This window comes from Macaca thibetana, chromosome 19 (genome assembly GCF_024542745.1).
Source record: "Macaca thibetana thibetana isolate TM-01 chromosome 19, ASM2454274v1, whole genome shotgun sequence".
Lineage (NCBI taxonomy): Eukaryota > Metazoa > Chordata > Mammalia > Primates > Cercopithecidae > Macaca > Macaca thibetana.
This window is the reverse complement of record NC_065596.1, coordinates 45774830-45791967: the sequence shown is the minus strand read 5'-3', so window position 1 is coordinate 45791967 and position 17138 is coordinate 45774830. Positions and strand designations below refer to the sequence as shown.

Here is a 17138-nt window from a genome sequence, read left to right as displayed (position 1 = left end):
GAGGAGTATCTTTGTGGTGTCCTCTGTATTTCCTGAATTTGAACATTGGCCTGCCTTGCTAGATGGCAGAAGTTCTCCTGGATAATATCCTGAAGAGTGTTTTCCAACTTGGTTCCATTCTCCCCATCACTTTCAGGTACCCCAATCTAATGTAGATTTGGTCTTTTCACATAGTCCCATGTTACTTGAGGCTTTGTTCATTTCTTTTTACTCTTTTTTCTCTAAATTTCTCTTCTCACTTTATTTCATTAATTTCATCTTCAATCACTGATACCCTTTCTTCCACTTGATTGAATCAGCTGTTGAAGTTTGTGCATCTGTCATGTAGTTCTCATGTCATGGTTGTCAGTTCCATCAGGTCGTTTAAGGTCTTCTCTACACTGTTTATTCTAGTTAGCCATTAATCTGATATTTGTTAAGGTTTTCAGCTTCCTTGTGATGGGTTCAAACATCCTCCTTTAGCTCAGAGAAATTTGTTATTACTGACCTTCTGAAACCTAGTTCTGTCAGCTTGTCAAAGTCATTCTCCATCCAGCTTTGCTGTACTCCTGGTGAGGAGCTGCAATTCTTTGGAGGAGAAGAGGTTCTCTGGTTTTTAGAATTTTCAGCTTTTCTGCTCTGGTTTCTCCCCATCTTTGTGGTTTTACCTACCTTTCATCTTTGATGTTGGTGACCTAAAAATGGGGTTTTGTTGTGGATGTCCTTTTTGTTGATGTTTATGCTATTCCTTTCTGTTTGTCAGTTTTCCTTCTAACAGTCAGGTCCCTCAGCTGCAGGTCTGTTGGAGTTTGCTGGAGGTCCACTCCAGACCCTGTTTGCCTGGGTATCACCAGTGAAGGCTGCAGAACAGCAAATGTTGCAGAACAGTAAATATTGCTGTCTGATCCTTCTTCTGGAAGCTATGTCCCAGAGGGGCACCCACCTGTATGAGGTGTCACTCGGCCCCTACTGGGAGGTGTCTCCCAGTTAGGCTACACGGGGGTCAGTGACTCATTTGGAAAGGCAGTCTGTCCATTCTCAGAGCTCAAACACCATGCTAGGAGAACCACTGCTCTCTTCACAGCTGTAAAACAGGGACTTTTAAGTCTTCAGAAGCTTCTGCTGCCTTTTGTTCAGCTATGCCCTGCCCCCAGAGGTGGAGTCTACAGTGGCAGCAGGCCTTGCTGAGCTGCAGTGGGCTAAGCCCAGTTTGAGCTTCCCTCACTGCTTTGTTTACCTATTCAAGCCTCAGCAATGGCAGATGCCCCTCTCCCTGCCAGGCTGCTGCCTTGCAGGTAGATCTCAGACTGCTGGGCTAGCAGTGAACAAGGCTCCATGGGCATGGGACCCACCAAGCCAGGCATGGGATATAATCTCCTGGTGGGACATTTGCTAAGACCATTAGAAAAGCACAGTGTTTGGGTGGGAGTGTCCCGTTTTTCCAGGTACTGCCTGTCACAGTTTCCCTTGCCTAGGAAAGGAAAATTCCCTGACCCCTTGTGCTTCCTCGGTGTGGCGATGGCCCACCCTGCTGCAGATTGCCCTCTGTGGGCTGCACCCTCTGTCCAACCAGTCCCACTGAGTTGAACCATGTACCTCAGTTGGAAATGCAGAAAACACCCATCTTCTGCATCCGTCACGTTGGGAGCTACAGACTGGAGCTGTTCCTATTCAGGCATCTTGGAACAGAGTCATCTTGCTTTTTTTTGAAACACTATCCCTTCTTGTCATCCAGGCTGGAGTGTGATCATAGCTCACAGTAGCCTCAAACTCCTGGCACAAATCATCCTCCTGCCTCAGCCTTCTGAGTAGCCTGGATTATATGCAAATGTTTCCATGCCCAGCTAATTCATTCTTTATTTTTCTTTCTTTCTTTCTCTTTCTTTCTTTCTTCCTTTCTTTCTTTCTTTCTTTCTTTCTTTCTTTCTTTTTTTTTTCCTTTTTTCTTTCTTTCTTTCTTTCTTCCTTCCTTCCTTTCCTTCCTTCTTTTCCTTCCTTCCTTCCTTCCTTCTTTCTTTCTTCTTTCTCTCTCTCTCTTTCTTTTTTTTCATTTTCTTCTTCTTTCCTTCTTTCTTTCTCTTTTTCTCTTTCTATTTATTTTTTGTGGCAGAGATGGGGGCTCACTATATTGCCCAGGCTGCTCTTGAACTCCTGGCATCAAACAATCCTTTCATACTTGTCTCCAAAGCATAGGAATTACAGGTGTGAACCACCATGACTGTACTGAAAAATGTGATATTTAGCTTTCTACGTCTGGCTTATTTTACTGAAAATATTGACTTCCAGTTCCATCCATGTTGCTGCAAAAGACAATACTTTCTACTGTTTTATAACTGAATAGTATTCCATTGTGTATATATACCACATTTTCTTTATTCATTGACCTGTTGTTTGACAGGTAAGGTGATTCCATATCTTTGTAACTGTGAATAATGCTGTGGTAAATATATGTGTGCAGCTGTCGTTTTGATCTATTCCTTTGATTAGATATCCAGTGATGAAATTGCAGGACCGAATGCTAGTTTTGTTTTGAGTTCTTTCAGAAATCTCCATAGTGCTTGCCATAAAAGTTGTGCTAATTTATATTCCCAACAACAATGTAAAAGAGTTCTTTTTTCTCCACATTCTCACTAACATTTGTTATGTTTTTATCTTTAATAATACTTATTGAGGAGTAAGATATCTCATTGACATCTCATTCTGCTGTAAGATATCTCATACTGACTGGAGTAAGATATCTCATTATAATTTTAATGAGCATTTCTCTGATGATTCATAGGGTGGAGCATTTTTTTCATATATCTTTTGGCTATTTGTATGTGTTCTTTTAAAAAATGTCTCCTCTCCAGGCACGGGAGCTCACACCTGTAATCCCAGAAGTTTGGGGGGCAGAGGCCAGTGGATCACTTGAGGCAAGGAGGTCGAGACCAGCCTGGCCAACAAGGCAAAACCTTGTCTTTACTGAAAATACAAAAAATTAGCCAGGTGCAATGGCACCTGCCTGTGGTGCAAGTTACTCAGGAGGCTGAGGCTTAGGAATTGCTTGAACCCAGTAGGCAGAGGTTGCAGTGAGCCAAGATCATGCCAATGCATTGCAGCATGGGTAATGGAGCAAGACCTGTCTCAAAAAAATAAATAATTCTGCCGGGTCTGGTGGCTCATGCCTGTAATCTCAGCATGTCGGGATGCTCAGGTGGGCAGATCACCTAAGGACGGGAGTTTGAGACCAGCCTCACCAACATGGAGAAAACCCATCTGTACTAAAAATACAAAATTAGCCAGGTGTGGTGGTGCATGACTGTAATCCCAGCTACTATGGAGGCTGAGGCAGAATATTAGTCCTTTGTCAAATGAAGAGTTTACAGATAATTTACTCCATTCTGCAGGTGATCTGCTCACTTTGTCGAGAGGATTATTTCTTTGGCTGTGCAGCAGCTTTTTGGTTTAAACAAAGCTTTTGAATTTAATTAATTAAATTTTTCAGTTTTGTTTAAATTTGCATGGGTCTATTTTTTTATTTATTACCTGTACTTTTGAAGTCTTAGTCATGAACTCTTTACTAGACAATGATCAGAAGACTTTTCTCTAGATTTCTTCTCATATTGTTACCATTTCAGTACATATATTTAAGTCTATAATTCATCTTAAATTGACTTTTGTAAGTATGGTAAGAAATAGGAGTCCAGCCTTATTCTTCTGCATATAACAATTCAATTGTCCCAACACCAATTATTAAAAAGGGTGTGTTTCTCCAATATATTTTCTTGTCAGATTTGTCAAAGATCAGTTGGCTATAAATGTGTGGTTTACTTCCTGGGTTTTCTAGTATGTTACATCAATCTGTGTGTCTATTTTTAAACTGATACCATGCTGTACTGGTGACTATGGCTTTGTATTATAATTTGAAGTCAGAAAATTTGATGCCCCAAGATTTGTTAATTTGCTTCAGCTGGAAAGACTGAGTTGACAATTGCAGAGATGGTAGCTGCCCCTCCCTGCAGGGGCTCCATCTCAGAAAAACATCCGGGTTCCCACGACCACACAACCCTGGCTGCAGTTACTGAAATTCCCAAAGGAAGGCCCCACCCAGTGAGGAAAGATGAATCAAGGTCACATTTAAAAAAACAGTCTGGCCACAATCAGGCACAGCAGCTGTGCTGCCTTGTAAGGGACCAGACCACCTAGACTCCTTGGAGCCTGCAGGCTAGAGTGTTTGAGTCCATAGAAACACAAGGATGGTGGCCGCTCTCACCTCCCCAGAACACTGTGGTCTCAGGTAGTGTCCATCCTATTGCCTCTGATTGGTTGGTATTCCAAGCCAGTGGGTCTTAACATGACAAGTACCTTGGAAGTGGGGCCCACAGAATTGGCTCCCTGGATTCAGGGGCCTTCCTGAGGGAAAGTAGAGATGGAACTCCTGACTTGCCCAGCTTTTCAAGGCCAGAGTGTATATTCTTCCTGGGTCTCTGTGTGTGTCTGAGTGGCTGCTCCGCCAACACCTAACACAGCTCTGTCTATCAAACAGAAGGCCCTTATAGCATGAGCTAATGGGACGATCTTTTGAACCCTGGGTTGCAAAGATCCATGGGAGAAGCATGGTTTCTGGGAGGGGTCACACACTCGGTAACTGCTTCCCTTGGCTGTGTGTACAGGTTCCTTTGACTCTGTGCCAAAGAGTTCTCTAGCCTTTTACAATGATCTGTGTGTCTGTTTTTATACCAGTAACATGCCATATTGGTGACTGGCTTTGTGATATAATTTGAAGTCAGAAAATGTGATGCTGGCAGCTTTGTTCATTTGCTTCCGCTGGAAAGATTGAGTTGACAACTGTACAGATGGCAGTTGACCCTTCCCCCAGGGCCTCCATCCCAGAAAAAGATCAGGCTTCCCACCAACCATATAACCCTGGCTGGAGTTCCTGAAATTTCCACAGGAAGGACCTATCCATTGAAAAGGGATGAATCAACGTCAAACTGAAAGAAACAGTCTGGCCACTACCAGGCACAGCAGCAGTGCTGCCTTGTGGGGGAATCCTTTCTGCTGCAGACCAACTGGACTCCCTGGAGCCCACAAACTAGAGTGTCTGAGTCCAGGGAAACACAGAGATGGTGGCCGCCCCAACCTCCCAGATCTCGGTAGTCTCAGGCAGCCTCCAACCTATTGCCACTTGTTGGCTAGTATTCCAAGCTAGTGGGTCTTAACCTGAGAGGGGTCTTGGAAGTGGGGACAGTAGAATGAGGCTACCTGGCTCCCTGTAATATGGCTCCGATGAGTGCAGGAACACCAGGGCTGTTGTTTCACACATTGAATTGAAGAAAATTACACAAATACACGTGCAGTGGTTTTAATGAGCACAGAGTTTAACAGGCAAGAAAGAAGGAAGATGCTGTCCTCATACAGAGACAAAGGGAGTGGGGTCTCCGAAGCCTAAAGAGGAAACCCGGAGTGCTGGGGATACCAGCCAGTTATATTAAGAGGCTGCGGGAGGTGGTGTTTGATTTGCACAGGGCTCAGGGGATTGGTTTGACCAGGCATGTCATTTAAGTAAGCCGGCCTAAAAATTGGCGCTCCCACCCTAGCCTTTGAATATGCACATGCTTGGGGAAATGATGTCCTACACACATGCGGATATGTGGCGCAGCCTGTTGCCAGGTACAGGTTGGGAGAAGGGCCAGAAGAGGGCGGGAATCGCCATGTTTAGGTGGACCCAGTTTCCAATGGCCGGCATTTGCAGATCAAAGATTCCCAGAGGGCTCTAAGAGCCCGGGCTTTCCTGCTAGACAAGAATCCTTTCTGGAGCTGCTTCAAAAAGAAAGGAAACTTCCCAAGGATATCTTTTGCTCTGTATCTGCCTAAAATAGTTTCTTAACAACTCCTATAACACGTGAATTCAGCCCCCTTCCTGGCGGAATGTACAGACAGAACTCCCACCTTTCCCGGCTTCCCAATGCCAGAGTATGTAAAACTCCTGGGTCTCTGTGTGTGTCTGAATGGCTGCTCTGAAAACACTCCACACAGCCCTGTGTACTGGGCCCAAGGCCCTTATGATTTGAGCTCATGAGGGGATCTCCTGATCCACGGGTTGCAAAGATTCATGGGAGAAGCATAGTTTCCAGAGCGGGGTTACATAGTGATTCAATGCTTCTCTTGGCTAACGGAGAATGTTCCTTTGGCTGTGTGCCAATACCAGGTGGCTCATCACTCACCTCCCTTTTCTTTGTTCTGGTGGGACAAGTTGTTTGCCTAGTGAGCCCCAATGTGAGAACCTGGATATTTCTGTTCACACACTTATTTCAAAATTCACAGCGCTTTTCATTCACAGGAAGGCAGCTGCTTCTAATCGGCCATCTTGGCACGTGCCCTCCACATCACCTTCTATAAAATGACGCCTGCTGTCCAGGGATAATGCCATTATATAACTTTGCCTGAAACCAACAGAACTCTCATTATACTTATGATGGGCTCATTTACTTCACTTCCAATGAATGTGGCCATGGAAATGCAAGTGGATGAAGTGGTCCATTCTCTTAAGGATGAGATAGAAACATGGTGTACTGACCAATTAATGACGTATGTCTGAAAACTAGCAAATGAGAACCTCAATCACCGTGTTTACATTTCTAATCAAGAAGATGCTCATCTATGTACTCAACAACCCAGGTTTCCTTGCATCTGAGCTGCTGAAGCGCTTCAAAAACAACATCTCATGTTTCCTAAAGAAGATGATGCCTGGACAAGCAGCACAAGTCGTTCAGGTTTATTTTCGGTTCATAAATTCAGCACGACATTTACACAATTGTCAGGAAACCTTATCAGCTAACGAGTCCTGCATGTTTCCTTTCATTTCAGGAGGAAGAGGGTAATTCAGTTGAGTTTCCTGAGCTACCCAGCTGCCGTGATTCAATAACCACCAGGAAATTTTGATGATGGTGCTCTCCTGAGCTCCTCCCTGTCCCAGGGAAGACAAAATCATTGAAACTGTGCAAATAAAGTGCTGCTTCGCTGGAATGAGGTCTCATGGCTGTTTATGCGGTGGCTGGCTGCTCAGGACAGGGTAAGTCTCTGGGCTGTGTACTGAGGAGGGGAAACTCTCAATCTGGAGAAAACCCATTGCAGGGGACACCTCCATGGGATCTGAGGGACTGAGGATGAGGAGCTGGACTGGGTGTAGGGAAGGAGGAGGTTTCAGAGGGCAAAAATCTGGAAGTAAATCCTGGACCTGTTTGAAAATTTTCTCCCTCAGAAGAAGATTCAGGGAGGAATAAGGACAAACTGTGGGTGCCATAAGGGGCATTTACTAATTTGAGATAACTCTAATGGGAAGCACAGTGACATTGGCCTCCTTGAGGTTTGAGGCCCCAGAGTAAATGAGGCCCAGATCCAGTCCATGGGGGTTGAGACCTTCAAGGGACACATTTTGATTGGGACAGAGTAAAGCGTAGCTGCAGAGGAAGCCCTGGCAGTGTGAAAGCGACCTTGGAGGGAGCCGGTGCACTCTGAATGCTTGGGAGCCCCCATCCCCTGTCCCTGCCTCTTTTTCTGGATTGTTTGGGCTCCGTGGTCTCTGCCATCTTCTGAGCTCTCCACGCTGCCCTCTTCAGGTTTCTCTTCTGGGCTCCAAGTACTCCAAAATCTTTCGGATCTGTATCTTTACTCCTGTTTTTAGCATGTGTGGGGCCCCAGGTTCCAGAAAATTTCTGGCCTGAAATCCACCTCCCCAGTCGCGGCGGATTCCACTTTAGCGAATCCGCACTGGGCAAGATCTTTCAAGCCCTTGGGGCAACTGACAACAACTCTATGTGATTTGCCTTAAATAAAAAAAAAAGAAAAGAAAGAAAGAAAAGAGAAGGAAGGAAGGAAGGAAGGAAGGAAGGAAGGAAGGAAGGAAGGAAGGAAGGAAGGAAGGCAGGCAGGCAGGCAAGCAAGAAGAAAACTAGTAAAAACGCTTTTCCTTAACTTCATCCTACTGTTTTTTAATTTGTTGTTATTTCTATTTATATCTTATTGTATTGTCTATTTCTTCAAGAGTTGCAGCAGTTGGTATTTTTTTTCTTGGTTCATCATTTAGTCTTTTTACTTAGAATAACAGTAGTTCACACACTACAGTTAAAGCGTTATACTCTTCTGCATTTTTCTGTGTACTTATGATTTCCAGTGAGATTTGTACCTTCAAATGATTATTGATTGCTCACTGATGTTTTTATTTTCCTGATTAAAGTGTTCCCTTTAGCATTTCTTATAGGACATGTCTGGCATTGATGAATTCCCTCAGTTTTTGTTTTGTCTGTAAAAGTATTTATTTCTCCTTTATATCAGAAGGATGTTTTTGCCAGATATTCTATTGTAAGGTAAAAGTTATTTTCCCTGAGCACTTTCAATATGTCAGGCCTGTCTCTCCTGTCCTGTAAGTTTCCACCAAAAAGACTGCTGCCAGATGTACTGAAGCTCCACTGTATGTTATTTGTGTCTTTTATTTTGCTGCTTTTAGTATCCTTTTCTTATCCTTGACTTTTGGGAGTTTGATTATTAAATGCTTAGAGGTCATCTTTTTTGGGTTAAATCTGCTTGGTGTTCTATAACCTTCTTGTACTTGGTTATTGATATCTTTCTCTTGTCTTGGGGGGTTCTTTGTTATTATCTTCTTAAATAAACTTTCTGCCTCCATCGCCATCTCTACCTCTTCATTAAGATGAATAAATTTTAGGTTGACCCTTTTGAGGCTATTTTCTAGACTCTATGGGCATGCTTCATTGTTATTTGTTCTTTTTTCTTCTGTCTCCCTTTACTGTATTTTTCAATTAGCCTGTTTTTTATTCAGGTTGATCCATTCTGCCTTTGAAGGACCCTGCTGCATTCTTTACTAGGCCTATTGCATTTTTCATCTCCAGGATTTCCGCTTGATTCTTTTTAATGATTTCAATCTGTGTGTTAAATTTATCTGATAGAATTCTGAATTCCTTCTCTGCATTCTCCTGAATTTCTCTGAGTTTCCTCAAAATGGTTCTTTTGAATTCTCTGTCTGAAAGGTCACATACCTCTGTTTTTTCAGGATTGACCCCCAGTCCCTTATTTAGTTCATTTGGTGAGTTCCTGTTTTCCTGGATGGTTTTGATGCTAGTAGATGTTCCCCAGTGTCCAGGCACTGGAGGGTTACGTATTATTGTAGTCTTCCCTGTCTAGGCTTATGTGCAGCCATCTTTCTTGGAATGATCTTTCACATATTTGAAATGACTTGGGTGTTACTGTAAAGGAAAACTGAGGCTGGAGTCGAACCAGGAACGAAGACACAAGGCAAATGGCAGTGAGAACAGCTTTTATTAGGGCTTGCAGGCGAGGTTCCTCGGTCCAAAAGTGTAGCCTGAGGAAGTCGCACTGAGGAAGGAGGGTAGGGGCTTCTTATAGCCTGAGAGGTAGGGAAGCTGGTTGTGCAAACAGGGCCTGGGAGGTCTTGAAACTACTAAGGCAGGAGTTGAGTAAGGGTCATGAGGAAGGGGTCTTTGGAAACTGTTAACCAAAACTGCTGTTTACAAACTTGTGGAATGCAGGTGAGCTGCAGGTCATGGGGGAGTGTGGTTGCCCAGCTGGAACCTCTGACCTATGTAAGTCTGAAGGCGTGTTCAAAGAGGAAAGGAAGTCTCAAACAAAGGGCCTGCTCGAACAAAGGGCCTGCTACGCCAACTGGCGCCGCCATGTCGGGTCTAGATCCCTGCCTAACATTCCAACCTCTTTCTAATAAGAAAAAAGGGGCGATGTGTTCATCTGGCTGCTTCCTGCTATTATGGGTCGTCGTGGGGTTTTTCGGAGGTCGGAACTTGGGTATAGGGGTGGAGCAGCATCTGATTGACAGTGATCCGGGAGACTTCTTTTATGCGGTTCTGGATGAAGCGGAGGATACAGGGAGCTATGAGCAGTAAGAAGCCAATGATTAGTAAGGGGCTTAGGAAGGGTAGGACCAGCCGGCCATGGACGACAGCCACTCCCTGAGTGGGGACTCTAATCCTGAGGTTTTTTTGTGGAGTCCTTCTCGGACTTTTTCTAGAGTGAAGAGGTTGGTTTCTACTAGTCCTGACTCATTGATGTAGTAGCAGCATTCTTCATTGAGGAACATACAGGTCCCGCCTTTGTCAGCCGTAAGGAGATCGAGTGCTCTGTGATTCTGGGCTGCCACCTGGGCCACTGAGGTGATCTGTCGTTGGAGGGAAGCCAGGGATTCTGCCGAAGCTTCGATTGCTACCTGTAATCGGGCTGAAAGGTCTTGAGAGGATCGGACAGAATGAGTTAAGGCTCCGGTTCCAAGGCCAGAGGCCACGAGGGATTCAGCTAAAGAGACTCCATTAGCAGAAGGAATACTGCTCTTGCCTGGCGGGGGCGGGTAACAGGCAGAAGAGAGGATAGCTCAGCTTCACTGTACAGGGTGAGGCTGGGGACTTGGGAGATGGGAACACATAAGGTAGTGTTGGAAGCCTTGAGAGTTTTTGACAGGGTGGAGTTGCACCAAAAATACCCGCCTGGGGGTGCAGTGAGATTTGGAGGCGCCCATCCTGTCCAATTGCACCAGGAAGCATTAGGGGTGGAGTAGCAAAAGGGGAGTTGTAGTCTAAGCGGGTCTTGGAACAAAGAAACTTCCCCCAGGGTTTGGCCGGGATGGGGAAAGGAGGGGGTTAGGTTAGAGGAGTTAAAAGGGCTAGGTAAAGGTACCACAACCAGTGGGGGCTTATTTAATGCTGCGCACAAGAAACAACGGGAGATGTTGTGCACTCTGACTATATGTACTACCTGGGCCCCTTCTCTGACTAGGGTTAGCCAAGAAAAAGGGTTACCAGTGCCCTGAGGCTTGTTGTCTGAGTTGGCTGTGTTGTCTGGGTTGGCTAGAGCTGAGATGACTTTTTCTTGTTTGATGTTGGAGGCCAGGCTGATGAAGCTGCTTGTGACCCTGACATAGGCTCTATAAATCTTGAGTCAGGCTACGGGATAAGATTCGTAGCCGTGCCGGTAAAGGTGAGCCTCTATACCTGATGCCCACCGAGGGTCCCACGGGTCAGGAATGGTAAAGAAGAATGTAGGCACTTCTCCTCGTCCGTATGATCTGACTAACTGAACTGTTGATGCCGGTTGCTGCCACTTGGTGTATGACATGTCAAGGTAAGTAAAATGCATGTTACAATAATGATATGGACACCCGCCATTGGTTTCTACCCAGTAATTGAGACAGTTATATTCTACCTGATCATAGAGAAAGCATATGACCGGGTTCCACCAGTCGGGGCAACTGTTAAAGGCGGAGAAGTTAAAGGTAACCTGACTCTGGCACTCTTAGGACCGGTAGTCAACTGTGGTTAAGATGTGGGAACTTATGTGATTGTTTTGGGTCCAGGTCTGTGACAGATAGAATCTCCAGAGGAATGGATTGACGGGGGAAGTTTGGGTAGGAGTCTTACCTAGGCTCAGGAGTACTGGATAGCCGAGGAAGGTTAGGCAGAGGGTCGTTACCAGCACGCGTAAGTCGTAGTTTAGTAGGGGCAACAGCCTGAGCTGTCCACCTGGAATCATGCTGGGTAGGTGCTTTTTTCAGCTGGGACAGATGATACCAGGAGGGAAGGCCGAGGAGCTTGGCAGCAGTGGACGTGGTAAGGATCATGGTATACGGTCCTTCCTACCGGGGAGATAAGGCTCGGGGCTGCAGCTGCTTGACCAGTACCAGGTCTCCTGGTGCTACAATGGCGGGATTTTTAGGGTTTGGGGAAGCGGGTGTGGGGAGACACGGGTCCGCATGTTTTCTTAGAAGCTCGCCTAGGAGGGTTAAGTAAGGGAGGTAGAAGCCTAAGGGAGGGGAGAGGGCTGGCAGCTCCTGGAAAAGGAACAGGCGTCCGTACAGTAGTTCAAAAGGGCTGAGCCCTGTGGGGGCCCAAGGAGCTGTCCTGAGAGGAGTAAGAGCCAAGGGAAGGAGAGTTATCCACGAGAGGCAGGTTTCTAGAGTGAGCTTGGTTAGATGAAGTTTAAGGAGGCCGTTTGCGCGTTCTACCTTACCAGACGACTGGGGATGGTAGGGAATGTGGAGCTTCCGGGTAATCTGGAGTGCGGCTGCCCCCTGCTGGGTGAGTTTGGAAATGAAAGCCGGACCATTGTCTGATTGGATGGTTCGGGGGAGACCGAACCTGGGGACGATGTGCTCTAGGAGAATAGTTGTCGCGACTTCTGCAGTCTCTCGAGTGGTGGGGAAAGCCTCAGTCCATCCTGAGAAGGTGTCAACTAAGGTCAGCAGGTAGCGAAATTTTTTATGTTGGGGCATGTGGGTAAAATCAGGTGGCCAATCTTCTCCTGGCTGGTGGTCTCTTAGCTGATGAGTAGGCCCTGGGTGTCTGGGCCTACCTTGGGGGTTAGTGGTTGAACAGGTGGCACATTGCTGATGTACTTTCTTAATTTGGGCCTGCAGTGAGGGAAGGTGAAAGGTGGGTTCTAGGAAGTTCTACATAGCCTTGGGTCCTATGTGGAGAGAGCGGTGTGTGTCGGTCAGTATATGTACTGCCTGAGTCTGAGGGAGTGTCATTCAGCTGTCAATGAACACCTACCCATCCTTGTTTCAGGTAACACTGGGGTGGGCCATCAGGGTTTGAAGTTCCTGGGAAGAATAGTCGGGGGAATATGTGGGGGGAAAGAAAGAGTAAAGGCACTCGGGGAGGGGAGGAAGTGAGGGCAGTGGCCTGTGCGGTGGAGTCAGCTAGGCTGTTACCTTGCAACACAGGTCTTTAGAATGCTGGTGGCTTTTGCAGTGGATGATGGCTACCTCTTTGGGGGCCTGGAGAGCATCAAGAAACCTCTTTATATGTGGTCCATTGACTACTGGCGTCCCTTTGGTGATAAGAAACCCGCACTCTTGCCAGAGAGTGGAGTGAGTATGTGCAATAAGGTAAGCATATTTAGAGTCTGTATAGATATTAACCCTCTGCCCTTCGGAGAGAAGTAAGGCACGGGTAAGGGCAGTGAATTCAGCCTTCTGGTAGGTGGTGCCTAGAGGCAAGGGCCTGGTTTCAACCGTTTGGGTTGCTGTTACGACAGCGTATGCCACCTGTCTGCGGCCACTGGGGGTTAAGACAGAGCTCCCATCTATGAACAGGGTACGGTCTGTGTGTTCTAACAGCTGTTCAGAAAGACCGAGGCGGGTGGATGGCAAGGTGGTGAGAAATTCCGGGCAGGAATGTGTGGGGGCGGAATCGTATCCTGGAGTGGGCAAGAGGGTAGCAGGATTTAGAGGGGGTGAGGTGGTGAGAGTGATGTGAGGGTTTTCAATGAATAGCAGGTGGAACTGTTGAAACCGGGACGGGGTGAGATGGCTGAGACACGTGTGTGATGAGATCTGACAGTCAGTGAGAAGAGTAGACTGTGAGAGGATGTCCTAGGGTAAGGTTGAGGGCCTCTTGGGTAAGTTCTGTGGCAGCTGCCAGGGCTCGCAGACAAGGTTGCCAGCCCTGGACTGTGGGATCTAACTGCTTGGAGAGATAGGCCACAGCCTGGTATGTGGATCCAACCGGCTGGGCTAGGAGGCCAGTGGCTACCTTCTGGCGCTCCTCGGTAAATAGATGAAAGGGCTGAAGGGGGGTGGGGAGAGAGAGCAGGGGCAGAAAGGAGACAGTCCTGAAGCTTCTTGAAAGAGTTGGCAACCAAGGAGAGGTTGGACAGCTGTCCGGTGGGTGTCTCCTTGGAAGCCTGGTAGAGGGGCTTGGCTAGGACCCCGAAGTTGGGAATCCAATGCCTGAAATACCCTACCAGTCCTAGGAAGGACAAGATCTCTTCCGCATCCTGAGGAGGCTGGAAAGTTTTAATGAGGCTTATTCTATCTGCCATAAGGCTTTTTGTAGTGGGTGTGAGTAGTACACCTAGGTAGGTGACAGAAGGGGTGCAAAGTTGAGCCTTAGCCGGGGTAACCCGATAACCTCGGTCACCTAGGAAATTTAAAAGTGTAGCAGTGTCTGCAAGGGAGCACTCCCAGGAAGGACTACATAGTAACAGATCATCTACGTATTGTAGAAGGGTGCTATGGGTTAGGGGACAGAGGAGGATGTCCCCTGCCGATGCCTGTCTGAAAAAATTGTGGCTATCTCAGAACCCTTGAGGCAAGACAGTTCAGGTCAGCTGGGAAGAAACATGAGTGTCTGGGTCTTCCCATGTGAAGGCAAACAGAAAGTGGCAGTCTGGGTGTAGAGGGATGGTAAAGAAGGCATCTTTCAGGTCAAGGACAGTGAAATGAGTGGTGTCGGGGGAACACGTGAGAGGAGTGTATATGGATTAGGAACAACTGGAAAGGTAGGGACTACTGCCTCATTGATGAGGTGTAGGTCCTGCACGAAGGGACAGGCCCCAGAGCTTTTCCGTACAGGCAGGATAGGAGTATTGCATGGTGAGTTGGCGGGAACTAGAATGCGCTGTTGGAGCAGGTGTGTAATGATAGGTTTTAATCCCTATCGATGTTCAAGGGAGATAGGGAACTGGGGTCTAGAGGGAAACTTGGAAGCGTCTTTTAGCTGGATGCGGACCGGAGTATGGTGCCGTGCAATGATTGGGGTGGAGATGTCCCACACCTTAGGGTTAATGGGGACTGGAACGGGAGTAGGAGGTCAGCCTGGCGGGGTTTGTCAAGTGACAGGAGGGGGAAGAGGAATGCGAGGTGTGGGGAGGGGTTGGGTCAGAAGTGAACTGAGGCCCCTAGCTTGGAGAGGAGGTTTCATCCTAACAAGGGGACTGGGCATGAAGGAATGATAAGAAATGAGTGCGAGAAGAGGGAGCCATCCAGGCGGCAAGACAGAGGAGGAGTCTGGAAGTAGGTGGAGGGAGTGCCATCAATTCCCATGACTGTGACAGTGGAGGGGTGCCTGGGGCCACTGAAGGAAGGCAAAACAGAGTAGGTAGCCCCCGTGTCCATAAGGAAGGATATGGACTTACCTGCTACCTAGAGCATGACCCTGGGCTCAGCGAGAGTGAGAGGGGTCCCCGAGTCCAAGTCTGGGCCTCTTCAATCTTCATCAGTGTCAAGGAGTTGGAAAGCGCCTCCAATACCTGGAGGAGGGTCGTCACGTGGAGGTGCAGCGACCATCCTTAGGTTGGGGCAGTCTGACCTCCAGTGGCCCATCTGCCAACAGTTCGGACAGGGGCGAGTTGGCTCCTCTGGGTTGGGGCACTGCCTGGCCCAGTGGCCTTCGTTGCCGCACTTGAAGCAGGCACCAGATGGCGCTCGGGGAGTACCTCCTTTCTGGGAACTCCTGGAGCCAGCCAGCCTCAGGGCTGCAACCAAGGCCTGGGTTTGGAGTTGTACCTTCTGTTTCAGCCTGGCCTGTCATTGGGCCTCAGCTGCTTCCTCCCTGGAGTTGTAGACCTTGAAGGCCAGTTTGACTAAATCCTGGATGGGAGTTTGAGGGCCTTCCGGGTAACACCACCATGTTGCATCTAGATTCCTGCCTAACAGGGATCTCTTGATCCATGGGTTGCAAAGATCCATGGGAAAAGCATGGTTTCCAGGGTGGGATCACAGGCTCACTCACTACTTCCCTTGGATGTGGGTGAAGATTCCTTTGACTCTGTGCCATACCGGATGGATCATCACCCACCCCCCTTTTGTTTGTTCGCCTGGGTCAACTTGTTTGCCTAGTCAATCCTAACGTGACAAACTGGATATTTCAGGTCATGTGCTTATTTTGAAATTCACCACGCTTTTCATTCAGCAGAAACGTCTTGCTTCTAATTGGCCATCTTGGCTTGTGCCCTCCATGTCACCTTCTATAAAATGCCCCGATCTCCAGGAAGGATGTCATTATATAACTGCCTGGAACCAACAGAATGCTCATTTCACTTATCGCGGGCTCTTTTACTTCACTTATAATGAACGTGGCCATGGATGTGCTACTGGATGTAGTGGTTCATTTTCTGACAGATAGAAAAATGGTTTGCTGACCAATTAATGACATATGTCTGAAAACTAGCAATGAGAACCTTAATTGCCATGTTGAGGTTACTAATCAAGAAGATGCTTATCTATGTACTCAACAATGCAACTTCCCTTGCTTATGAGCTGCTGTAATGCTTCAAAAACAACATCTCATATTTCCTGAAGAAGATGATGCCTGGACAACTGGCACAAGTTGTCAAAGATTACTTTCTCTTCATAAATCCAGCATGATATTCGAACGATTGTCAAGAAATCTTATCAGTTAATGAGTCCTGCACCTTTCCTTTAATTTTAGAAGGAAAGAGTAATCCGTTGAGTTTCCTGACCTACCCAGCTGCTGTGATTCAAAAACCAACAGAAAATTTTGATGATGGTGATTTTCCAAGCTCCTCCCACTCCCTGACAAAGGAAAAGGCATTGAAAATATGAAAATAAAGTGTTATTTGGCTGGAGTGAGGTCTCATGGCCGTTTATGTGGTGGCGTGCTGCTCAAGACATGGTGAGTCTCTGGGCTGTGTGCTGAGGAGAGGAGCCTCTCAAACTGGAGAAAACATTGCTAGGGACACCTCATGGGGTCTGAAGGGCTGAGGATGAGGAGCTGGACTGAGTCTAGGGAAGGAGGAGGTTTCAGAGGGTAAAATTCTGAAAGTAAATCCTGGGGGTGTTTGAAAACTTCCTCCCTCAGAAGTAGAAAATTCAGGGAGGGGTAAGGACAAACCGTGGGTGACTTAAGGGGCATTTACTAATTTGAGAGGACTCTAATGGCAAGCAGAGTGACAATGGCCTCCTTGAGGACTGAGGCCCCTGAATAAATAAGGCCTAGATCCAGTCCATGGAGGATAAATGCCCCCATGGCATTTATGCCCCCATGAGACCTTCAAGGGACATATTTTGGTTGGGACAGAGGAAAAGTACAGCTCTGCAGCCCTCCAACCCCTCTTTTTCCCCCATGCTGGCTCCAGGATCCTTCTGTGCTCAGACAACCTCCTCTGTGTCCCACTCTGATTTTTAGGATGCTTTGGGGCTCCCTAAAGGTTTCTGGCCTGAGATCCACCTGTTTCCAGGCTCCCTTCTTCTCTTGAAAGCCTTCCTGACTTTAGCCCCACTTCTGCCTCCGAGGTATGGACACCATCCTCTTCATCCTCATTCTTTTGACCCCCAGCTTCTTCAAAATCCTACCCTCTGTCTCATCTCATGAATCCCGTCCAGGTGTTTCTTGGCT

General features: G+C 47.1%; 2 protein-coding genes across 14 annotated transcripts in view; one reads left to right on the top strand and one right to left on the bottom strand.

The window, feature by feature from the left end:
• The window catches only part of BCKDHA (branched chain keto acid dehydrogenase E1 subunit alpha), a 446963-nt gene that overhangs the window by 233065 nt on the left and 196760 nt on the right, over positions 1-17138 (bottom strand). The window contains exon 1 of one of the 13 annotated variants that reach the window (XM_050768491.1): positions 16763-16766. The exons of 11 other annotated variants lie outside the window; for them this stretch is intronic. The gene's annotated coding sequence lies outside the window, so the exon portion shown is untranslated. Of the gene's footprint in view, positions 1-12063; positions 12068-16762; positions 16767-17138 lie in introns of those variants that run through there. One more of the 13 variants, XM_050768478.1, reaches the window with a different exon arrangement.
• Positions 1-17138, top strand: part of DMAC2 (distal membrane arm assembly component 2) — a 188174-nt gene that overhangs the window by 88581 nt on the left and 82455 nt on the right. The window lies entirely within an intron of this gene.